Genomic DNA, 26,811 nt, shown 5'->3' with positions numbered 1-26,811 from the left:
AAAAATACATTCACATGCATTACACGCATATGGGCACACACCTGCGCATACGCACACCCACACACTCACACACAAACACACACACATACACACACAGGATCCGTTGCAGAAGGCTATAGTGTGCTTTGTGGAGATGTTATTTTCCGGAGCTGCAGTGTCAGTGTATGTCAGTGTATCACTTTTGCAATGCTGGGCTCAACACTGCTTTAGCAAATGAAAACACCTTTAATCTTCTCTTGTTCTTCTCTGGTTGTCTGTCAATGAATTGAAACAAATATCACTTTTTCACTGATGTAGTGTTTACTTTTGAACATTCAAACACAATACCCCCCTATAGCTCACTTTTGTGAGGACATTTAATGCAGATGATCACGTTGGTGATGTGCATCATCCACCATCACCACCACCATCACCTTCTCCAACATCACCACCACCATCAGCAGCAGCACCACCTCCAGCACCACCCCCATCATCACCACCATCAGCACCACCACCTCCAACACTATCACCACCACCTTCAACACCACCATCATCATCACCTCCAACACCACCATCATCACCAATACCACCACTACCACCACCCTCACCACCATGTTTGTCTTGACTTTTAGCCATTTTAGCAATTACTCTGTGAATCAACTTAGTTTGAATAGCCGATAGTGCAGGAAATCGAATCGACATCCTGTGTCTAATCTCGCAGGGCTCCTGCCAATATAGGCTAATTAGAATCTTCTATTGATCCCAATGGTTTTACCTCGTAGCACCACTAAGCTGCATTGTTGTGCTGGGGGCCACACAATAGCTCTTTTGTGGGTCAGTCTGTTGTATCTTAGACAGCTGAACAGTTAACTTTTACTCTTAGAGGCCTGTTAGTCACAGCTGGATCCAGTCTCTGACATGCACTGTGATACTTCAGACATCATTAAGTAGATATCATCTTGCACTGTGATACTTCAGACATCATTAAGTACATATCATCATGCACTGTGATACTTCAGGCATCATTAAGTAGATATCATCATGCACTGTGATACTTCAGACATCATTAAGGAGATATCATCATGCACTGTGATACTTCAGACATCATTAAGTACATATCATCATGCACTGTGATACTTTAGACATCGTTAAGTAGATATCATCATGCACTGATACTTCAGACATCATTAAGGAGATATCATCATGCACTGTGATACTTCAGACATCGTTAAGTAGATATCATCTTGCACTGTGATACTTCAGACGTCATTAAGTACATATCATCATGCACTGTGATACTTCAGACATCATTAAGGAGATATCATCATGCACTGTGATAATTCAGACATCATTAAGGAGATATCATCTTGCACTGTGATAATTCAGACATCGTTAAGTAGATATCATCTTGCACTGTGATACTTCAGACGTCATTAAGTACATATCATCATGCACTGTGATACTTCAGGCATCATTAAGTAGATATCATCATGCACTGTGATAATTCAGACATCATTAAGGAGATATCATCTTGCACTGTGATACTTCAGACATCATTAAGGAGATATCATCTTGCACTATGATACTTCAGACATCATTAAGGAGATATCATCATGCACTGTGATACTTTAGACATCATTAAGGAGATATCATCATGCACTGTGATACTTTAGACATCATTAAGGAGATATCATCTTGCACTGTGATACTTTAGACATCATTAAGGAGATATCATCTTGCACTATGATACTTCAGACATCATTAAGGAGATATCATCATGCACTGTGATACTTCAGACATCATTAAGGAGATATCATCTTGCACTATGATACTTCAGACATCATTAAGGAGATATCATCATGCACTGTGATACTTTAGACATCATTAAGGAGATATCATCATGCACTGTGATACTTTAGACATCATTAAGGAGATATCATCATGCACTGTGATACTTTAGACATCATTAAGGAGATATCATCTTGCACTGTGATACTTTAGACATCATTAAGGAGCTATCATCATTTTCATGTCAGATACAGATGTTTTTCTCATCCTTTTTATTGGCGCGATTAGGGAATATTGTGTCATGATTTATACTGTTCTGTGTAGTTTAGTTATCATTCAAGGTATTTGGACATTTTTCTGGCAGAGGAATAACTCTAAATGGTGTTATAACAGTGTTATGTGAGTGTGTTATGGGAGGGAGTCTGTGTTTGTGTCCATGCATTTATTAAGTGTGGGTATGTGTGTGCTTTAGCTGGTGATCACAGTGGGAGTGAGTTAGATAAGGGGTCTCTGAATTTAGTCTTGTATTGGCTACATAGAGGCCTGGCTGAGTCAGCGAGTGCGAGAGCTGCTTGTGAACACATTCAGTATGCAGCAGTGAAGTCATCAGGCCAGCAGGGGGTGTCAACACAATCGCAAACAATCACTGAGCCAGCCATCACTGGTACACAGGCCAAACAACTCCAACCTGCCATCACTGGTACACAGGCCAAACAACTCCAACCTGCCATCACTGGTACACAGGCCAAACAACTCCAACCTGCCATCACTGGTACACAGGCCCTACAACTCCAACCTGCCATCACTGGTACACAGGCCAAACAACTCCAACCTGCCATCACTGGTACACAGGCCGTACAACTCCAACCTGCCATCACTGGTACACAGGCCGTACAACTCCAACCTGCCATCACTGGTACACAGGCCGTACAACTCCAACCTGCCATCACTGGTACACAGGCCAAACAACTCCAACCTGCCATCACTGGTACACAGGCCCTACAACTCCAACCTGCCATCACTGGTACACAGGCCAAACAACTCCAACCTGCCATCACTGGTACACAGGCCCAACAACTCCAACCTGCCATCACTGGTACACAGGCCAAACATCTCCAACCTGCCATCACTGGTACACAGGCCGTACAACTCCAACACGCCATCACTGGTACACAGGCCAAACATCTCCAACCTGCCATCACTGGTACACAAGCCAAACAACTCCAACCTGCCATCACTGGTACACAGGCCAAACAACTCCAACCGGCCATCACTGGTACACAGGCCAAACAACTCCAACCTGCCATCACTGGTACACAGGCCGTACAACTCCAACCTGCCATCACTGGTACACAGGCTGTACAACTCCAACCTGCCATCACTGGTACACAGGCCGTACAACTCCAACCTGCCATCACTGGTACACAGGCCCAACAACTCCAACCTGCCATCACTGGTACACAGGTAGTTCAACTCCAACCTGCCATCACTGGTACACAGGCCGTACAACTCCAACCTGCCATCACTGGTACACAGGCCCAACAACTCCAACCTGCCATTACTGGTACACAGGCCAAACAACTCCAACCTGCAATCGCTGGTACACAGGCCCAACAACTCCAACCTGCCATCACTGGTACACAGGCCCAACAACTCCAACCTGCCATCACTGGTACACAGGTAGTTCAACTCCAACCTGCCATCAAAGGTACACAGGCCAAACAACTCCAACCTGTCATCACTGGTACACAGGCCAAACAACTCCAACCTGTCATCACTGGTACACAGGCCAAACAACTCCAACATGTCATCACTGGTACACAGGCCAAACAACTCCAACCTGTCATCACTGGTACACAGGCAGTTCAACTCCAACCTGTCATCACTGGTACACAGGCCCTACAACTCCAACCTGCCATATCTGCCAGTTTACACTAGTTAGTAAGTCTGTCTGTTACACCTTTCTAAGCTCACATCTGCAAAAGGCAATGAGAAAGAGATATATGAAATCCCAGAAGTATATGTATGCTAGAAACATCAGCCACTACTAAATCCTCTCCATTTTCTCTTGTTTGACAGAGATGTTTAAAATCGACAGTTAAAATAACCCCAGACTGGTTTTCTCCCACTGAAACAGACATATAATCCATATAAACCCTGGAATCCATTACAGGAGAGCGTAGAGGCAGTTATGGTTTTACTTATCTGACGTTTATGGCTTGTCTGTTCCTCTGTGTTATTTTAAAGGCCCCTGTAGGAGTCACATCGCCGCTTCCTTCAGGTCACAGCTAACGGAGACTAGAGATACACCGTCATATGGGTGTCTGACCACACAGCTACAGTGAAAACACACACGCACACACACGTGTACACACACACACGTATACACACACATAAATACACACACATCTATATATATATATATACACACACACACACACACACACACACACACAGTGTGATTTACAGGGCTCGGCCGGTGGATTTACCTTTGGTAAGGGTGTCACAGGAAGCTCCTCTGGAAAGACTTTAGTAATAACATTGTTTAACCCAGAACTGTCAGGCAGGGCAAAGAGTAACCACACACACACACACACACAGATGAGGGCAGGCGTAATGGGAGAGACCGAACAAGGGCCTGGGACGTGACAGGGGTTTCAGGGTCTTGAGAGGCAGAGGGGGAGAAGGGTAAAGGGTCAGGGGGAGATGGACAGGGAGGGGGGTTGGATTTATCATAGTAGGCATAGGGAAGATGAGCAGATGGTCGGCATGGTGCAGAGGAAGGTTGCAGTGGACTAGGTTCTAGGTACTTGACTCTAGGAGAGATTACCATGGAGGAGCATTAGGGAGTTACATTTCAAGCTTCAATCTGGGGGTCATAGGTTGAGCAGTCATTGTAATGTTGGGGTGCTGAGGAGATAAGATCAGAGGGGTGAAAGGTTAGAGGGGGTCCTCACCCCCCGTTGAGGGGGACTGTCAGGAGTTCAGTTGAGGGTGCCCAGATTCCTTGCTGTGACTGGGCTTCACTACAGGGCTCTCAGATATGACATGTTCTTTATCATAGAGACACAGACCCTTAGAGTCAGAACACCGCCACACCTGGTTGACATCAGCTGGGGCTACAACTCTGTCTGATTGACAAACACGCCTGTTCCCACAGACCAACACAGGGATTTCATCACCTAGGATCCAGGAACCAACTTCACATAAAAATCTGCATCAGTCACAGCCTTATTGTGTTAAATGGTTTAGTCACAGTATGTCTGATATTTAATGCTCTCTGCAGAGTGATCTCCTTGTGTTTTGAGCATGAAGTATTCTGTCTGCTTATTCAGCCTCAGTGTGGTGGGCTATAGTGGGTCCAGGCCAGATTGAACCGGACAAACCGAGCTGGGTGGTGTAACCTCATCCTACATGTCCCTGTGCTGATTCTATTACTGCTAATGAGAGCCATGTCATGTGGTTTCAGCCCAATGGGCCTGGTCCTTTGTTTGGGTTGGTGGTGGTTTTGGGCAGTGTCAGTTATACGTGGGTGTGTGAATGAGTGTGTATGTGTCTGTATGTGTGTGTATGTGTCTGTATGTGTGTGTGTGTGCACTTCACTATTCTGGCCTCAAATGCCCACCAGTCTTTTTTTATAACAATCCCAATGGAATACACACTCTCACTGAATTGACCAGTTGTTTGAATCAGGCCCAGTACCCCATCACCAAGAGTACCCACTGGGCACACACTGGTTGAATCAACATTGTTTCCACATCATTTAATTGAAATGACGTTGAACCAACGTTGTATAGATGTTGAATTGAGATATGTGCCCAGTAGGTAAAGGCCTAACAAATGTGTTGGAGGACATGATCCTGTTCTTACTTGGCCAGACTGAACCTCTAGGCCTTTACAGATAGGCACGCTCAGTTATCCTCCAGGCTACCTCAGGGGGAAGGAGCTACGAGGGTGCCCAAACCAGGAGAGATGTCCTAGGATTGAGGTCAGGAGGGTGCAGACAAACACACAGGCACACAGTTTGTGTCTTGTAGTGCAGTACACTACCAGACACAAACACATGCATGTGTGTAGGCAGCCAGGCAAACATGCACGCCCACACACATGCACTCACACATTGCATGTTCATTCCATAGTGTACAGTGGCTTGCAAAAGTATTCACCCCCTTGGCATTTTTCCTATTTTGCTGCCTTACAACCAGGACTTAAAATAGATTACAGCTGCAAGTCTCTTGGGGTATGTCTCTATAAGATTGGCACATCTGTCCACTGGGATTTTTGCCCATTCTTCAAGGCAAAACTGCTCCAGCTCCTACAAGTTGGATGGGTTCCGCAGGTGTACAGCGATCTTTAAGTCATACCACAGATTCTCAATTGGATTGAGGTCTGGGCTTTGACTAGGCCATTCCAAGACATTTAAATGTTTCCCCTTAAACCACTTGAGTGTTGCTTTAGCAGTGTGCTTAGGGTCATTGCTAGAAGGTGAACCTCTGTCCCAGTCTCAAATCTCTGGAAGACTGAAACAGGTTTCCCTCAAGAAATTCCCTGTATTTAGCACCATCCATCATTCCTTCAATTCTGACCAGTTTCCCAGTCGATGAAATACATCCCCACAGCATGATGCTGCCACCACCATGCTTCACCGTGGGAATGTTGTTCTCGGGGTGATGAGAGGTGTTGGGTTTGCGCCAGACATAGCGTTTTCCTTGATTGACGAAAAGCTACATTTTAGTCTCATCCGACCAGAGTACCTTGGCGAACACCAAACGTGTTTAAGCAATGGCTTTTCTTCTGGCCAATCTTCCGTAAAGCCCAGCTCTGTGGAGTGTACGGCTTAAAGTGGTCCTATGGACAGATACTCCAATCTCCGCTGTGGAGCTTTGCAGCTCCTTCGGGGTTATCTTTGGTCTCTTTGATGCCTCTGATTAATGCCCTCATTGCCTGGTCCGTGAGTTTTGGTGGGCGGCCCTCTCTTGGCAGGTTTGTTGTGGTGCCATATTCATTCATTCATTCATTCATCCATTTTTTAATAATAGATTTAATGGTGCTCCAAGTTTCAGATACTTTTTTATAATCCAACCCAATACTGTACTTCTCCACAACTTTGTCTCTGACCTGTTTGGAGAGCTCCTTGGTCTTCATGGTGCAGCTTGCTTGGGGGTGCCCCTTGCTTAGTGGTGTTGCAGACTCTGGGGCCTTTCGGAACAGGTGTATATATACTGAGATCATATGACACTTAGATTACACACAGATGGAATTTCTTTAACTTATTATGTGACTTCTGAAGGTAATTGGTTGCACCAGATCTTATTTAGGGGCTTCATAGCAAAGGGGGTGAATACATATGCACGCACCACTTTTCCGTTTTGAATTTTGGGAATTTTTTGAAACTAGTTATTTTTTTCACTTCACCCATTTGGACTATTTTGTGTTTGTCCATTACATGAAATCCAAATAAACATCCATTTAAAGAGTTGTAATGCAACAAAATCTGAAAAAAGCCAAGGGGGATGAATACTTTTGCAAGGCACTGTATCAGTGACCCCCTGACACTCCATCCTGAGGCTGCATTGTGGGTGTCAAAAGATAGGCAAACAGTGACACTGATCTCATTCAGGTTTTGGTTTAGTGTGTGTTTCTATTTTCCCTCCCCCTTTCACCTTCCTACTCAGCTGTTAACTCCCGCCTGCTCTCTCGTATCTGTGGAATATTCTGGTGCCGCGCTGCCCTCCGCAGGGTTAAACCACCCACTCACTCAGAGGCTGGGAGACCTGGCAGTGAGGGCTTTAGCATTCAGAATGAAACAAATTGATTTGAGCTGCAGTTTTTCCAGGGTAATAGCGCCTAAATTCCCTGTCAGGTTGCATTCGGAACCCCCCCGGTGACGAGTCTTTCTCGCTGCGGTCCGAAAGGCTTGCTGGAAAAGGGCCTCCTTGTATCTCTGAGGCGGAGCTCTGTAGTCATGTAACACACCTATAGATAATCACATAGAAAGGGCTGCTTGTGTGATTCTGCTGTAGTGTGAGTACAGTTACCAGTTTACATTTAACCATGGATATTCATATTAGTTTTGAAACCAGTTTTCCAGAATTTCCTCTATTGCAACCAACTGTTGATTCACTTACCATACCCAAAGTAGATAGAGCATACCACTGCATTCATGACAGTGTTTGCAGAGGGTAGATTCCAAGCCATACAAACACAGACCAATGTTGTCACCTGCAATAAATAATGTATCTCTATAGTATCCTGGCTCTACACCACACATCAAAAATACATTTAGGACAAAAGTAACTTTTGCTAGTGCTACATTCAATGGTTCACCGAATTTAGGCCAAACACACCCTGTTTTGGTGATTCACTGTTTTTGCCTGTGTAGGGACAGAAAATATACTTGGCAACGAGGCCCTTTATCCACAAGTTCTTCTGACTCTGGGGAAGTAGATACAGGGCCTCATTGCCAAAATCCCAAAGTATCGCTTTAAGTGTGCTTTGAAAAACAGACTTACAGGAGTCTGAAATAAAATGTGTTTTTTTCTCTTCCTTCCCTGAGCTACCAGAGGTAGGGATGGTTTCTCTCTTTTCTTTCCTCTCTCTCAAACCTGAATTAACATGGTTTTGATTTTCTTAAACCCCAAATCTATACACAGCATAACCACAGGCCTTGGTGGTTCTATTGTCTATTAGAATCTTTGTTCTGTTGCTTTCTTTCTCTTTTGCTCTTTTTTTTCTCTCTCCCTCAAATTCTTTATCTGATTTATTCTCCCCTTTCTTCTTGTTCTCTCTTTCTCTCAAGTTCTCTCATTCTCTCTCTGTCACCTCTGTCTGTTGATGTCAATCTTTCTCTTGTCATCTTGGGGTGGCAGGGTAGTCTAGTGGTTAGAGTGTTGGGCTGGTAACTGAAAGGTTGCAAGATCAAATCCCTGGGCTGACAAGGTCAAAATCTGTTGTTCTGCCCCTGAACAAGGCAGCTAACCCACTGTTCCTAGGCTGTCATTGAAAATAACAATTTGTTCTTAACCGATTTGCCTTATTTAATAAGTAATGATCTTTCTCTCGTGTTTCACAGACTTCCTCTATATCATGTCTCATCCACCCTGCCATGGTTCAAATCTGTTAGTTACAGTATTATGAGAATTCCTCTTTTTAATTTGTGTTTAACGTTGTGTAATCATGTGGAGTAAATTCAGTGTCTCTCACCACAACTGTTTCAGCTATTTGTGGACAACTCAGCTTTGCAGACACATAAGTTCTCCTTGGTTGTTAATGATGAGGACTGACATTACATTTTGTTGAATGTTGGAATTGAGCAGTGATGGACACTGCAGTCCTGGTTTATGCTCAGTCAGGTCAAAGGTTAATGCTCCCTTGGGGAGACGATTGGAATCTCCAGTCGACACAAATGTACTAAACATGTAACTTCATCTGTGATGTATGTGTGAGGAGTTACAGAAGATGAATGTAGATTTTCCAGTGAGACTCGTAAAGATGTGTGCTGCGATGAGTTAAGCATATGGGTGGGGGGGGTTGTTTGGTGGAATATGGTTGAGCTTTGTGTGTGTGTGTGTGTGTGTGTGTCAGGGAACAGGGCAGGGGTCCATTGCCACCGTGGAGGTGAGGAATCCACCAGTGCCTGTGAGGCTTCCCCCTACCCGGTCATTAGAAAGACATCCTGTAGGATAGGAGAGCAAGCAGGTGGTAGACATTCTTTTTTTACTGAGATTTTCGACATCTTCTCCCCTGGCCCCGAGAGGAGGAGAGAAAGAGATTGAGTTACTGTGTGGTGTGTGAGAAGTGTGCGTGCCTTTCATCTGCTAGGTGCATTAAGAGACCTCCTGGCTGGTATGGTGTCCCTTATGGGGTCCTGGAGGACTGGTGTTATGGCTACACTGAAGACCTTAAAGCAGTTTCAATACTTTGCATGGACTCCAGACTCTTAAATGCACAGATGTCCCTTATGTGCTTCTAGGAGGGCGGTGAGATGACAAGAGGGCACTGGTCTTGAGAGACACACACACACACACACGCTATGCACATACACGCAAACATGCACGCAATCACATACACACACATACCTTATCCTGCTGTGTCTGTGTGAGAGCAGTGGGACTGCGGGAGGTTGTTGTGGCCGTGGCAGATTAGGCGTGTACAGTGGCTGTTTTAAACTGTCTCTGCTGTCTGTGCTGAAATAGTTCAGTTGTTCTGAGGAGCTAGCAAGCTTCTCATTCCCTGGGCCCTGGGCTGTTATTCTGTCTGGAATACTCGGGACGGACAGAGATTATGCTGGCACGATAACGATAAGCTCCAAGGCGGTTTTCTCTTTCCTCAAGAGTCCCACTGACCATGTCCTTCAGCAAGGCTGATCGTATAGAAAAAAATCCTCTCCTCGCAACACGAGAGCTGGAGCCAAGGAGACCAGGGATGAAGCTTTATACGATCCAACACACACTGTCCCTTACTTAGTATTCTCTTCACATGGACACACACACAACATGTATGCACGCCAATATGCGCTCGTACACATACACACACGCACACACACAAACACACACACCCAGGATGATTTTTACAAAGACAATCCTTCACTGTGTGCTGAAAGGTAATCTTAAATAGAGATTATGATGCCATTATGAGCCATTTGGAGAAGAGAGTCAGTATCCTAGGGTCTTTGTGCCTTTTAGTCACAATTTCTCATATGTGACCGACCAGCTCGATTCGATCTTATGTAGCAAAATTTTAAATCGTGTTTTTTTTACATTGGATGAAAGTAGAGACTCAGAGCTAGAAAATGGTACATCATAGACTACAGTTGAGAAACAATGGGAAATGGGAAAGTAATTTTGAGAAAATGTCCCTTGAATATTTTGGTACCTACTGGAGAGCTCTACACCCATTCAGCATCGTTCACACCCTTTTAAGCTTTAGCCCCACCCATCTTTTTAAGGATTGACATGTGAGGCTATGTACTAAAAAAACAAAGATTGGCTGGTTTATACTACGGGTGTGTTCGTAAATGTAATCTGGAGTGCCAGAGTGTGCTCTGGATGTTCGTAAACTCAGAGCGTTGTCAGATTGGTCGTTCGTAAATGCAGAGTGTTTCACTCTCGGAGCGTTCAGAGAGCACACTGGACACTCTGGTGGAAAAGTAGGGTTGATCCGAGCGTTCTGACCTAACAACAGCAGTCAAGCACCCAATTTAACAGCCTAACATTGGCTAGCTTGTGAGCTACTTCCAAACAGAAATGAGAGAACCACTCACTCTGACCATTTTACTTACCCTAGCAGAGCTGGTTAGGCTGTTTTTATGTTATCCAGAGCTTTGGTGACAGCAACTGTGCTGCTGGCAACAATTTACACTTTTTTTGCCAACGTTTACTGATAGCGGCCATATTCAACGGGTGTTAAGCATTTGTAAATTCATCAGTTATTCTGCGAATTTACCAGCTACGTCTATCAACAGCTTTCACAGTGACATCATGAACATTCTATTGAAATTGATACTTGCATAGTGGAGTCTTTTGTTAAGATATGTAGCTAGCTAAACAATGAACCATAATCCCAACTCGTGACGTTACTACCCTGCATGAATCTGCAGGTAGCTAACCAACCAGGTTCAATGTTAGCTAGTTAATATTAGGCTATAACTAGCAAAGCAAATGGCTCTGAGATACAAATAATTATTATTACATAGATCATACATGTAACGTTCGCTAGCAAGCCAGACAGCTAATGTTACTTGCTAGCTAACAGTGCAATTTAACTTTAAATGAAAATGACTTTCTGACACAATTAGAAATGAGTAATATCTGAAAGTGTAGCTAGCTAGACTATCTTACCCATATACTTCTCCCTCTCTCTCACGGATGCCATGGTTGCCCTTAGTATGAAGATGTAATCTGGAGATAGGTTTTTTCTCCATCTCCTTAGCTATCATACTCCACTGATTTCAAAACTCGGTCCTCCAGAAAGTGGAGAGGAACACTTACGCAGTTCTACTACGTGATGTCTTTCAAAAAAGGCTCATTAGAAAGGATTACCTACACATAATGACCAGATCATATTATAGACAGTATTGTAGACAGAAGCCTGCTACATGGCAGACTAATCCAAACTCAGGTCTCGGCATGTCCAGCCCACAATTTTTATTTGTATTTACAGATGGCATACACGTTTGTTATTAAGACATATGAAAGTTCACATGATAAACAAAAACAATTTTACGTTCAAATGGTGCTCCTATGAAGTAGTGATTTGCGACATATGCCTAGTTTCCTGAAGCGAATCACATATTGTCTACTCTAAAACCAGATGGGATACACACCCATGCCTCCCAGACAGTCTACTACAGTAGCTATTTGCCTAATCCCAAATTCTGCCCACTCGCTTCCTGGCCCAACACCTCCCTGGCACCTCCCTGGCCCAGTCCCTCCCTGGCCCCTATGGCACTCCCTTGGCCCAGCCCCTCCCTGGCCCAGCCCCTCCCCTCTACTCTTTTCTATTTTTACCAATGACCTGCCACTGGCATTAAACAAAGCTTGTGTGTTCATGTATGCTGATGACTGAACCATACAGTTCATTCAGAAAGTATTCAGACCCCTTCACTTTTACAGCCTTATTATAAAATGGATTAAAAAAATACATATCCTCATCAATCTACACACAATACCCCATAATGACAAAGCGAAAACAGTTCTTTAGAAAATTTAGCAAATTCTTTACAAATAAAACAAATAAATACCTTATTTACATAAGTATTCAGAACCTGGTGGTGACAGCATGGTGATGACAGCATCATGTTGTGGGAATGTTTTTCAGCAGCAGGGACAGGGACACAAGTCAGGGTTGAGGAAAAGATTAACAAAGTACAGAGAGATCCTTGATGAAAATCTGCTCCAGAGCACTCAGGACCACAGACTGGGTCAAAGGTTCACCTTCCAACAGAACAACGACCCTAGGCACATAGCCAAGACAACGCAGGAGTGGCTTCGGGACAAGTCTCTGAATGTCCTTGAGTGGCCCAGCCAGAGCCCGGACTTGAACCTGATTGAACATCTCTGGGGAGACCTCAAAAAAGCTGTGCATTGATGAACCCCATCCAACCTGACAGAGCTTGAGAGGATCTGTAGAGAAGAATGGGTGAAATTCCCCAAATACAGGTGTGTCAAGCTTGTAGCATCATACCCAAGAGGACTCGAGGCTGTAATCTCTGCCAAAGGTGCTTCAACACAGTACCGAGTTAAGGGTCTGAATACTTATGTAAATGTGTTTTATTTTTAAAACATTTGCAACAATGTCTAAACCTGTTTTTGCTTTGTCATTATGGGGTGTTGTGTGAAAATTGATGATGGGAAAAAAACTATTTAATACATTTTAGAATAAGGCTGAAATGTTTCAAATGCCCATTTTAAACTGGTCCTAAACATCTCTAAAAACTAAGAGCATTGTGTTGGTACAAATCATTCCCTAAGTTCTAGACCTCAGCTGAATCTGGTAATGAATGGTGTGGCTGTTGAAGAGATGAAATTACTTGGTGTTACCTTACATTGTTATGGTTATGTTATGGTCAAAACATATTGATTCAATGGTTGTAAAGATGGGGAGAGGTCTGCCTGTAATAAAGAGATGCTCTGCTTTTTTGACACCACACACAAAGCAAGTCCTGCAGGCTCTAGTTTGATATTATCTTGATTATTGTCCAGTCATATGGTCAAGTGCTGCAAAGAAAGACCTAGTTCAGCAGCATCTGGCTCAGAACAGAGCTGCACAGTTTGATCTTCATTTTAATCATAGGGCTAATATTATACTATGCATGTCAGTCTCTCTTGGCTAAGAGTTGAGGAAGACTGACAGCGTCACTTGTTATTATAAGAAATATTAATGTGTTGGAAATTCCACATTTTTTGCATAGTGAACTTACACATGCACTGACACACACACTTACCCCACAAGACATGCTACCAGGGGGTCTTTTCACAGTCCCCAGGTCCAGAATAAATGAATGGAAAGTGCATGGAACTCCAATACATGTTATTTAGTGAACAGCAAACCTGGTTTAAAAAAACAAATAAAGCAACATCTCACGGCACAACACCTCTCCACCATGTGACATACTTGTTGTGTGTATGTACTGACATGTATGTGTAACTGATAGAGGAACACACACACACACACACACACACACACACACACACACTACGCGTTCATGTTTTTAAATGTATGTAAATGTTAATGTATTTTGTTTGTAATGTAGTTTTTGTTATGTGTCGGACCCCAGTAAGACTAGCTGTCACCATTGGCGTCGGCTAATGGGGATCCTAATAAATCAAATAAAAAACCATGGCCCAGTCCCTGACCCAGTCCTTCCTCTCCCTGACCCAGTCCTTCCCCTCCTTGGCTCATACCCTCCCCTCCCTGACCCAGTCCTTCCCCTCCCTGACCCAGTCCTTCCCCTTCCTGACCCAGTCCTTCCCCTCCCTGGCTCATACCCTCCCCTCCCTGACCCAGTCCTTCCCCTCCCTGACCCAGTCCTTCCCCTCCCTGGCTCATACCCTCCCCTCCCTGACCCAGTTCTTCCCCTCCCTGACCCAGTCCTTCCCCTCCCTGACCCAGTCCTTCCCCTCCCTGGCTCATACCTTCCCCTCCCTGGCTCATACCTTCCCCTCCCTGGCTCATACCTTCCCCTCCCTGACCCAGTCCTTCCCTCCCTGACCAAATCCTTCCCCTCCCTGGCTCATACCCTCCCCTCCCTGACCCAGTCCTTCCTCTCCCTGACCCAGTCCTTCCCCTCCTTGGCTCATACCCTCCCCTCCCTGACCCAGTCCTTCCCCTCCCTGACCCAGTCCTTCCCCTCCCTGACCCAGTCCTTCCCCTCCCTGGCTCATACCCTCCCCTCCCTGACCCAGTCCTTCCTCTCCCTGACCCAGTCCTTCCCCTCCCTGGCTCATACCCTCCCCTCCCTGACCCAGTCCTTCCCCTTCCTGACCCATGTCCCTCCTCTCTCCCTGGCCCGTGTCCCTCCTCTCTCCCTGGCCCGTGTCCCTCCTCTCTCCCTGGCCCGTGTCCTTCCCCTCTCTCCCTGGCCCGTGTCCTTCCCCTCTCCCTGGCCCGTGTCCTTCCCCTCTCTCCTGGCCCGTGTCCTTCCCCTCTCTCCCTGGCCCGTGTCCTTCCCCTCTCTCCCTGGCCCGTGTCCTTCCCCTCTCTCCCTGGCCCGTGTCCTTCCCCTCTCTCCCTGGCCCGTGTCCTTCCCCTCTCTCCCTGGCCCGTGTCCTTCCCCTCTCTCCCTGGCCCGTGTCCTTCCCCTCTCTCCCTGGCCCGTGTCCTTCCCCTCTCTCCCTGGCCCGTGTCCTTCCCCTCTCTCCCTCGCCCGTGTCCTTCCCCTCTCTCCCTCGCCCGTGTCCTTCCCCTCTCTCCCTCGCCCGTGTCCTTCCCCTCTCTCCCTCGCCCGTGTCCTTACCCTCCCTGGCCCAGCCCCTTACCCTCCCTGGCCCAGTCCTTTCCCTCCCTGGCCCATCCCCTCCCCTCCCTGGCCCAGTCCTTTCCCTCTCTGGCCCATACCCTCCCCTCCTCTCCCTGGCCCAGTCCTTCGCCTCCCCTCCTCTCCCTGACCCATACCCTCCCTGGCCCATACCCTCCCCTCCTCTCCCTGGCCCAGTCCTTCGCCTCCCCTCCCTGGCCCATACCCTCCTCTCCTTGGTCCAGCCCCTCCCTCTGTGTGACCACAGCAGCATGTTAATTACACACTAATGGATTCAGTTAGAAGAGAAGGCACTGTGAAACAGCCATTACAGCTCCATCAACTGTCAGCTCTGAGAGGGATGGAGGGATGGAAAGCTAAAGAAAGAGATGGAGAGAGAGAGGGGAATGTGGAGAGACAATTATGTGGTTGCAGGGTCAATCAAAATGCTTTATCCATCGCTTTTTATCTTTCGATTCGTATTAGCGCTCTAATCACCAGACATTAAAAATGCATGAGTTCCATTGGTAATATTCTCCTGTCTTCCATGAAATCTTCGATTTTTCATTTTTTCATTTCATGTGCAAGTGAGAAATGAAAATATAAAATAATAGATGAAAAGGGACCTGAGGATACTTAATTTGCAAACTTTCATATTGCATATGGAAATTCTCCTAGAATGAGTGTTATGAGGATAATAGTAGTAGGTGTAATGATAGAGTTGAAGAGAAACAACTTAGCTCAACTCTAACTCTCCCTACTCTCCCTCCACACAGGCCCTATTCATCCCTCCTTCCCAAAGCCCGGAGAATACATTGTATTGTTCATTAAAGAGACTTTTCACACTCTTTTTTTCCCCCCTAATCATCCTGCAGAAGTATATGATCTTTATGAGAATGTGGGCAGGACGAATCCGAGCGCATTAGAGCTTCATATGCTATTCCCTCTGCAGAGAGACTCTTCATCTTTGTTAAGAGAGGATGAAACAGAAGAGGGGAACCTCAGAAGACAGACTTTTCTCCTAATCTCTGATTTTGTCCTGAACTCCCTGTGAATGTTCTTCCTATTAGGTTCTTAAGTTCAAAGCCAGGAAGCGTAACACCCTCTCTAAAAGAAGGGAACTGCACAGGGAACACAGAGGAGGAAAAATGAGAAAAGGGAGATGAGACAAACAAAGCCCTGGTAATGTTCATTAATCAAAAGACAATGATTGGTCCCTCTGTGGCGTGATTCATTCAACAGGCTCAAAGTTAATTAGGGATTAACAAACGGGGATACCCACTGGAGATTGTTGCTCTTCTGAACCCACAAGTGCTGTCTGACTCCTGTACAAGATACAGCTTGACTTATTGACTTTGTGATTGATTTGTCTTCCCTGTTATCCATAGTTTGTGGTTGATAGTGACAGGTTGATAGAGGGATTGGTTGATTAGTTAGTCAATTGGTTGATGTGTTACTTTAGTTGGACAGACATTTAATATATAAACTGAGGAGAGGATTGAATGGATCATGGTACACAATAGATCAAGGAGAGTTGAAAACACAGATTAAAGAAAAATAGTTACATTTACTCTACTGGAGTTATCTTAACCCTCAACAGAGTGATACGCTACCTGGAGTTAGTGTTGATAACTGGGGTTGATTGGGGCAGTACTCTTACATTCATTAAGAGTAACCAGAGGCAGAGAGTTAAAACAATGTAGTATCCAGAGTTGTGGGCGGGGTATCTTTGTCATATTTCCCAGCATGCTCTGAAGGCCAGCATCCCGGAGTCGCCTCTTCACTGGTGACATTGAGACTGGTGTTTTGAGGGTACTATTTAATGAATACTGCCAGTTGCGGAATTGTGAGGCGTCTGTTTCTCAAACTAGACACACTAATATACTTGTCCTCTTGCTCAGTTGGGCACCAGGGCATCCCACTCCTCTTTCTATTCTGGTTACCTTGTTATGGCTGCAATCCCACTAACGGGATAAGTGTCATCAACAACCGCTGACTAGCATAGCGCTACATTCAATAAATATTACTACAAATATTTATATTGATGAAATCACAAGTGCAATATAGGAAAACACAGTTTAGCCTTTTGTTAATCCACCTGTCGTGTCAGATTTTGAAATTATGCTTTACAGCGAAAGCAATCCAAGCGTTTGTGTAAGTTTATCGATCGCACGACAAAACATTAAGTACACTTAGCATCAGGTAGCTTGGTCACGAAAATCAGAAAAGCAATCAAATTAATCGTTTACCTTTGATCTTCGGATGTTTTCACTCACGAGACTCCAAGTTACACAACAAATGTTCCTTTTGTTCCATAAAGATTATTTTATATCCAAAATCCTCCGTTTGTTTGGCGCGTTCAGAAATCCACAGGAAAGAGCGGTCACGACAACGCAGACAAATTCCAAATAGTTTCCATAATGTCCACAGAAACATGTCAAACGTTTTTTATAATCAATCCGCAGGTTGTTTTAAAAATATATATTCAATAATATATCAACTGCAAATGTCTTTAACAGTAGGAGAGGGAAAAGCAATACCTATCCAAACTCTTTTGCGCGAGCAAAACTCATGTGACCACTTGTCATGATATCTTTCTGGCTCATTTTTCAAAATAAAAGCCTGAAACAATGTCTGAAGACTGTTGACACCTTGAGGAAGCGATAGGAAAAGTAATCTGGTTCATAATCCCTTTAAATCCAGCAAAGGGAGGCTATGGAACATGGAGTTTTCAAAATAGAAGCCACTTCTATTTTAGCCTGTTTTGATTTTCCTCAGGGTTTCGCCTGCAATATCAGTTATGTTATACTCACAGACAATATTTTGACAGTTTTGGAAACTTTAGAGTGTTTTCTATCCAATACTACTAATAATATGCTTATATTAGCAACTAAGACTGAGGAGCTGTCCGTTTACAATGGGCACCTTTTCATCCAAGCTACTCAATACTGCCCCTGCAGCCATAAAAAGTTAAAGCCTGTTCTGTTCTGTGAAGGGAGTAGTACACCGCATTGTACGAGATCTTCAGTTTTTTGGCAATTTCGCGCATGGAATAGCCTTCATTTCTCAGAACAAGAATATACTGACGAGTTTCAGAAGAAAGTTCTTTGTTTCTAGCCATTTTGAGCCTGTAATCGAACCCACAAATGCTGATGCTCCAGATACTCAACTAGTCTAAAGAAGGCCAGTTTTATTGCTTCTTTAATCAGGACAACAGTTTTCATCTGTGCTAACATAATTACAAAAGGGTTTTATTAATGATCAATTAGCTTTTAAAATAATAAACTTGGATTAGCTAACACAACGTGCCATTGGAACACAGGGATGATGGCTGCTGATAATGGGCCTCCGTGCGGCTATGTAGATATTCCATAAAAAATATCAGTCGTTTCCAATTACAATAGTAATTTACAACATTACCAAAGTCTACACTGTTTTCCTGATCAATTTTATGTTATTTTAACGGACAAAATGTTTTGATTTTCTTTAAAAAACTAGGACATTTCTAAGTGACCCCAAACTTTTGAATGGTAGTTTATGTAAATTAGGCTTTAAACCCTTAAACCTCAAACGGGACCATATAAACCCCAGAAAAGTGTTGAATTTGACTCCAATAGGAGTTGAATGTCACACCCTGGCCATAGAGAGGCTTTTTATTCTCTATTTTGGTTAGGCCAGGGTGTGACTAGGGTGGGCATTCTATGTCCTTTTTTCTGTAATTTTCTATTTGTTTTCCGGGTGTGGTTCTCAATCAGAGGCAGCTGTCTATCGTTGTCTCTGATTGAGAACCATACTTAGGTACCCTTTTCCCCCACCTGTTTTGTGGGAAGTTAACTTTGACTTTGGTCAGGGCACATGGCCCAAAGCTTCACGGTTTGGTTTTGTTCTTTCTTTTGTCTGTGTCATTTTTTATAAAAAGAAAATGTACGCTTACCATGCTGCACCTTGATCCAGTCCTTCGTGACATTGAATTAACTATTGCTATTATATTGTGAGAGTAAAAATTACTCAAAATAATTACCTCTAGAATACTGAACAACATTACAGAGTGTTATTTTCAATTAATACTGTACAGAGTGAAACACAATGATGCAGAGTTAAATATCAACACTAAATTGAGCATATGCAACTCTGAAAAAATAACTTGTCACGGCCGTCAAAAGGAGGAGACCAAGGTGCAGGGTGGTGAGCGTACATATTCCTTTATTTATATGACGCCGACAAAAACAATAAACAATCCAAAACAACCGTGAAGCTAAATGCTATAGTGCCAACAAACAAAGACACCTTCCCACCAAGAAAGGAGGGAAAAGGGCTACTAAGTATGGTTCCCAATCAGAGACAACGATAGACAGCTGTCCCTGATTGAGAACCATACCCGGCCAAAACATAGAAATACAAAATCATAGAAAAACAAAACAGAATGCCCGCCACATATCACACCCTGACCTAACCAAATAGAGAAATAAAATGGCTCTCTAAGGTCAGGGCGTGACCCCCCCCCCAAAGGTGCGGACTCCGGCCGCAAAACCTGAACCTATAGGGGAGGGTCCGGGTGGGCATCTATCCGCGGTGGCGGCTCTGGTGCGGGACGTAGACCCCACTCCACCTCTGGCTCACCCCGCTGTGGTGGCGCCTCCGGTGTGGGGACCCTCGCTGCGGACCCCGGACTGTGCACCCTCGCTGTGGGCCCCGGACTGTGCACCCTCGCTGCGGGCCCCGGACTATGCACCCTCGCTGCAGGCCCCGGACTGGGCACCCTCGCTGCGGGCCCCGGACTGGGCACCCTCGCTGCGGGCCATGGATCATGACTGTCCTGATCAGGTCAGGTTACAGGAGACCACAACCCTACAGATTATCTCTCAACCCCAACAGAGGAGGAGAGATCTAGGGGTCTGAAGATGGGGGGGGTTTTATGACCCCTCATGCCCCTGGTAAACCGTAGGCCACAGACAAATTCCTTTTGTCCTGTTACTATGGAGAACCAGCCTCAGAACATTAAACATTAAATAAAGGGACTTTGGAACAATGGTTTCCGTCAGCCACAATGGTGGTCATGACGGTAGATGGAATATGAACATGTATGTCATTTTTGTTTTGTTATTAAAGGTTAATAGATGACGTTATTACGAAAACATTCTAACGTCAACATTTTACCTAGTATATGTTTGATGTTTATACATTGTACGTTGTATGGAAAATGTCAAAATCAAAGAGAATGTTTTGGTAAAGATGAAATGTGAAGTTAGTTGTCTAAAATTGGATTTGCATAAAATCTAGACCTTGCCCATAACTTGGTATGCCCAGAGAAGGGCCCTAAAGGCGGTTACGCCCACTTCTGACAAGAGGGTATAAAACCTGTGAGTAAAGAATTTACAGATTAGACTACGTGACCCAAGCTGCAGCCGAGGTCTAAAAAGTCAACGAACCCAAAACGCAACGCAAGTTTGAAGACAAAGAAATATTTTTCTACGGAAGCTACGGATGATTAGCTGTGCCTAAGCGGGTGAATTCAAGTCGAACCACCTAGCCTCCATCTCCCATCGAATCGTGGTATCTACACTGTTTAATTCCTACGCTGTGAGCTCTGAGCTACAGAGCTGTCTGTCCTCAGAAGAGCCCTTCCAGAACAAGGGTGAGGGAACAGACTCCTAAGCCAAAAGAACACTGTCATCGTGAGGACGACCAGAGAGGTGCGCCGGAGAAGTGCGTCATTGAGCAGCCTGGACGGTCCACGCGGAGAATCCACAGAGACCTTCCCCACGTAATTATATCATTATATTCTGACCCATAAGAGCGGCAGTTTGGGGCAAGGCTAGGGTTAGAATAAGCATAGCAGACAAATTCACCCGAATGTATAGTTCTCTCGTGTACTTTCTCTTTTTCTCTCTCTTTTAAATCCCCATTTTGGGTAACGCGCCATAGTGTGTTGGCCCGTTATACTAAGTTCTAATCAATAGCCTAGATTGTGTTTTTGTGTATCTTTTATCATCATTTTAGCTTTCTAGGAAACTCAACTAAGATTGGTGTGGTACGAACTCATTGGTGAGACCCGGGTCCGTGCAGATTCTCGGATTATGCGACGTTCAGAACGAGATTGTAGAGGTAACTGATTAATTAGCGGCTGTTGTAAAATCGATATTCTGATATTCTTTGAGTTAATTTGGGAAATAGAAACTCAATGAAAATATATTTTCCCATGGTGCCCCAGGTTAATGAGTTAATAATTGCTTGATTCCGTTAATCACGGCTAAATCGAGGCTAAATTGATTTTATTGATGTATTATATTAAGTTAAAATAAGTGTTCATTCAGTATTGTTGTAATTGTCATTAATACAAAGAAATAAATCAAAATCGGCAGATTAATCAGTATCGGCTTTTTTGGTCCTCCAATAATCGGTATCGGCATTGCAAAATCATAATCGGTCGACCTCTAGTAGAGAACCACGGGACCAAGGCTGTTCTCACTATCGGAATACAACAGGTGAAAATCATTATGTATTTACATTATTGATTAAAACACATCAAAGATTCCACACATTTGCAGGTGTTATAGCAGGTACAGCGACATGCTTGTGTTACTAGCTCCAACAGAGCAGTAGAATGTCTTGTGTTACTAGCTCCAACAGAGCAGTAGAATGTCTTGTGTTACTAGCTCCAACAGAGCAGTAGAATGTCTTGTGTTAGTAGCTCCAACGGGACAGTAGAATGTCTTGTGTTACTAGCTCCAACAGGGCAGTAGAATGTCTTGTGTTACTAGCTCCAACAGAGCAGTAGAATGTCTTGTGTTACTAGCTCCAACAGAGCAGTAGAATGTCTTATGTTACTAGCTCCAACAGGGCAGTAGAATGTCTTATGTTACTAGCTCCAACAGAGCAGTAGAATGTCTTGTGTTACTAGCTCCAACAGAGCAGTAGAATGTCTTGTGTTACTAGCTCCAACAGAGCAGTAAAATGTCTTGTGTTACTAGCTCCAACAGAGCAGTAGAATGTCTTGTGTTACTAGCTCCAACAGAGCAGTAGAATGTCTTGTGTTACTAGCTCCAACAGGGCAGTAGAATGTCTTGTGTTACTAGCTCCAACAGGGCAGTAGAATGTCTTGTGTTACTAGCTCCAACAGGGCAGTAGAATGTCTTGTGTTACTAGCTCCAACAGGGCAGTAGAATGGCTTGTGTTACTAGCTCCAACAGGGCAGTAGAATGTCTTGTGTTACTAGCTCCAACAGGGCAGTAGAATGGCTTGTGTTACTAGCTCCAACAGGGCAGTAGAATGTCTTGTGTTACTAGCTCCAACAGGGCAGTAGAATGTCTAACAAATACAATACAAATACACAAGTAATCAAAAATCTAAACAAGAAATCAAGAAATGACCCAGTTCATGTGAGATAGACGCCAGAATCATTAATATGGTGTGAATAAGAGAGAGAAGAGCTACATTTCACCTTCCAGAGACATTCTCCTTCCCTCCTAAAAATGTCACTATTCCACTGATGTTGATGTTGCACTCACCTACGGAGGGATTTTCTAGGGGCCCTCAATAAAAGAGCTCATCATAAGGTCTGACCACATAATAAAAATATACATTTGGCTTTCTCTAACAGAGATTGTGCAGTTAGTAAAGAATGGAGAAAGACAGATCGAACCAAAGAAATCAATCAAAAGGAGACGGTTTTGTAATTGATTTCTTTGCTCCCTCTTTGTGTCTCCTGTCATGTCGGCCTCAAACACAAACAAATTTAGATGATCAATAAATGATAGAGCTGAGTGTACCATCTTTTGTCTGATAGAAGATTCAAATAAGAGAACAAGAGAAAAGGAGAAGGCCGAGCAGAGTGATAGAACCCGGAGAACAAGGGAGGAGATGAAAGAAGGGAAAGAGGAGGAGCTCCTCTGGAGAGGGTTTTGGCTACAAGTGAAAAAGGACTGCATCGTATCGCTGCTTGATTAATGAACAGGATTTGAGCTTTTGTTTGTAATTAGAAAACAAATGGCTATGATGGGAGGTCTGGATGGGGGGGTTTCAGTGCCCTGAAGGGTCTTCTCTATCTCTTCTCTCGGACTCTTCTGGGTTAGTGTTGACTGCTGTGTTGACTGCATGCACAAGTAAACATTCACTGTGCTCTCTCTTTTTCTTATTTACATACTGCACCTTCACACACACATGCAGGCGTGCACGTGAAAACGCAGACACACATGCACTCACGCACGCACACATACTGGCGGACACTCTTCAAAAGGCGTGTGTGTTTGTGTGTGTTTGCCCTTGGGTAACTCTCAATGGTATGCTGTGTGTCATTTCCAGCCCACTCTCACCCTCCATGACAGCCACAAGCCAAATACTGTAAGTAAAAAATATATACATTTGACTGAACCTTGAACATATAGCCTAGTCACTGGAAAAAGACTGTATTACATACATCCCATGCACATCTTAAAGGGGCAGTGCAGTCTGGAAAAAGACTGTATTACATACATCCCATGCACATCTTAAAGGGGCAGTGCAGTCTGGAAAAAGACTGTATTACATACATCCCATGCACATCTTAAAGGGGCAGTGCAGTCTGGAAAAAGACTGTATTACATACATCCCATGCACATCTTAAAGGGGCAGTGCAGTCTGGAAAAAGACTGTATTACATACATCCCATGCACATCTTAAAGGGGCAGTGCAGTCTGGAAAAAGACTGTATTACATACATCCCATGCACATCTTAAAGGGGCAGTGCAGTCAAAAATGGATTTCCTGTGTTTTATATATATATATATATATATATATATATATTTCCACGCTATGAGGTTGGAATAATACTGTGAAATTGTGAACATTATGGTAATGCATATTAGGCTCCTCCAATTAGGCCTCTCTCTCAAGCCACTCTCAGACAGTCTTATCAAAATTCTTACTTGAGAAATTACCTTTTGCTAAGCAGCTATTTTTGTTTATTTTTTACTATTTTTATTGAAAACAATCACAGTAAGGTTTGTTACATTGTTACAAATAAATAATTTGACATTGAGATAAAAATGGCTCCATTTTACCTGAGTATCTGATAATAGTGGCGTATTCTGAGGTATAACATGTGAATACTTGGAACTATGGCTCAGTGCATAACAGTATGTGTTTGTATAACAGTGCAGTATTCCACAGCTCTGTCTCATGGGGTTGGCTCAGGTCAACCAAGATGTGTCTAAATGTAGGCTAGTGAACCACCCTTTCAAGCCCTGGGTTCAACAAGCTTTTAACAGCACCCCAGTCATAATCCCTTTCTTCTTCTTCTCCCTCACTCTGTCTTTTATTTTTCTCAAACATCAGAGAGGTAGAGAGAATAAAAGGCCTAGCTTTTTCTCCTTTGGGCTTGGGAGCGGAGGGAACGAGCAGAGCGAAGGAGAGGAGTTGGCTTGCTCTGTCTGAGAATGATCAAAACCATAGTGGATCCTGATGCTGCTGGGAGAACAAACCCCTGTGAGAGTGAGGGAGCGAAGGAGGAGGAGAGGAGGGAGGAGGGATGAAAGTTGCCCTCAGCACAGACAGTGTATTTGCTCTTCTGTGAGAGAGCAGGAAAGGGATGGAGGAGTAGAAACCGAAAGACAGGAATTTGCTCTTCCATGTCGAGTGAGTGATGAATGGGATGGAAATAGATAGACTGGTAGATACACTGCCTCTCCTTTATTTGGTGTCCTGCAGGGAGGTACTGTATGTAGTGAGGTTTTAGGACTGAAGGCAGACATATAGGCAGGCTGCTGAATGAGGCTATTATCATGTGCAGAGGGAACGGTTTGATTGTTTTTTTCCACATGTGCACTCAGACAGACAGACAGACAGACAGACAGACAGACAGACAGACACATTGGGTGCTGCAGAGGGAGGACCTATAGGCAGGAGGCATGTCCCTGGTCTAGAGGTTGATTATCCTAAACACAGAAATTAAAGGATTACAAAATGACGGTGTAATCCAGCTGTCAATCCCACACCTCATTAGCAAACAAGGACTGCAAGAAGGAGAGATGGTGGGAGGAACTGGAGGGGAGGTTAAAGTGAGGGAGAGAGGCAGGGTAAGAGAGAGAGAGAGCAGCCCCTGGGTTTAGCTCAGGGGGGTCGTTGGAGAGCTTTTATTAGTTAAGCTCTCATGTCTCTCCTCTTCTGCTCCATCTCTCCTCTCTCTAACATAAGATGCTCCGTCTCCTCCACTAACAGAAGCTGCTCCGTCTCTCCTCTCAAACACAAGCTGTTCCGTCTCCTCCACTAACACAAGCTGCTCCGTCTCCTCCACTAACACAAGCTGCTCCGTCTCCTCCACTAACACAAGCTGCTCCATCTCCTCCACTAACACAAGCTGCTCCGTCTCTCCTCCACTAACACAAGCTGCTCCATCTCCTCCACTAACACAAGCTGCTCCGTCTCTCCTCCACTAACACAAGCTGCTCCGTCTCCTCTCAAACACAAGCTGCTCCGTCTCTCCTCCACTAACACAAGCTGCTCCATCTCCTCCACTAACACAAGCTGCTCCGTCTCCTCCACTAACACAAGCTGCTCAGTCTCCTCCACTAACACAAGCTGCTCCGTCTCTCCTCTCAAACACAAGCTGCTCCGTCTCCTCTCTAACACAAGCTGCTCCGTCTCCTCCACTAACACAAGCTGCTCCGTCTCCTCCACTAACACAAGCTGCTCCGTCTCCTCCACTAACACAAGCTGCTCCGTCTCCTCCACTAACACAAGCTGCTCCGTCTCTCCTCCACTAACACAAGCTGCTCCGTCTCCTCTCAAACACAAGCTGCTCCGTCTCCTCCACTAACACAAGCTGCTCCATCTCCTCCACTAACACAAGCTGCTCCGTCTCTCCTCTCAAACACAAGCTGCTCCATCTCCTCCACTAACACAAGCTGCTCCGTCTCCTCCACTAACACAAGCTGCTCCGTCTCCTCCACTAACACAAGCTGCTCCGTCTCCTCCACTAACACAAGCTGCTCCGTCTCCTCCACTAACACAAGCTGCTCCGTCTCCTCCACTAACACAAGCTGCTCCGTCTCTCCTCCACTAACACAAGCTGCTCCGTCTCCTCTCAAACACAAGCTGCTCCGTCTCCTCCACTAACACAAGCTGCTCCATCTCCTCCACTAACACAAGCTGCTCCATCTCCTCCACTAACACAAGCTGCTCCGTCTCTCCTCTCAAACACAAGCTGCTCCGTCTCCTCCACTAACACAAGCTGCTCCGTCTCCTCCACTAACACAAGCTGCTCTGTCTCTCCTCTCAAACACAAGCTGCTCCGTCTCCTCCACTAACACAAGCTTCTCCGTCTCTCCTCTCAAACACAAGCTGCTCCGTCTCCTCCACTAACACAAGCTGCTCCGTCTCCTCCACTAACACAAGCTGCTCCGTCTCCTCCACTAACACAAGCTGCTCCGTCTCCTCCACTAACACAAGCTGCTCCGTCTCCTCCACTAACACAAGCTGCTCCGTCTCCTCCACTAACACAAGCTGCTCCGTATCTCCTCTCTAACACAAGCAGACAGAGTGGGTGTCAGTCACGTCTCAAACCCACCACAGCTCAGCTTGTAATTCCCTGATTAATTAAGAACAGTGATTTG

General features: G+C 44.7%; 1 protein-coding gene across 1 annotated transcript in view; it reads left to right on the top strand.

Moving 5' to 3' along the window:
- LOC115102119 (cadherin-4-like) overlaps positions 1-26,811 on the top strand; it is a 555,321-nt gene that overhangs the window by 2,758 nt on the left and 525,752 nt on the right. The gene's annotated exons all lie outside the window — the stretch shown is intronic.

Source organism: Oncorhynchus nerka, linkage group LG20 (assembly GCF_034236695.1).
Source record: "Oncorhynchus nerka isolate Pitt River linkage group LG20, Oner_Uvic_2.0, whole genome shotgun sequence".
NCBI lineage: Eukaryota > Metazoa > Chordata > Actinopteri > Salmoniformes > Salmonidae > Oncorhynchus > Oncorhynchus nerka.
This window is presented reverse-complemented; position numbering and strand designations above follow the sequence as displayed.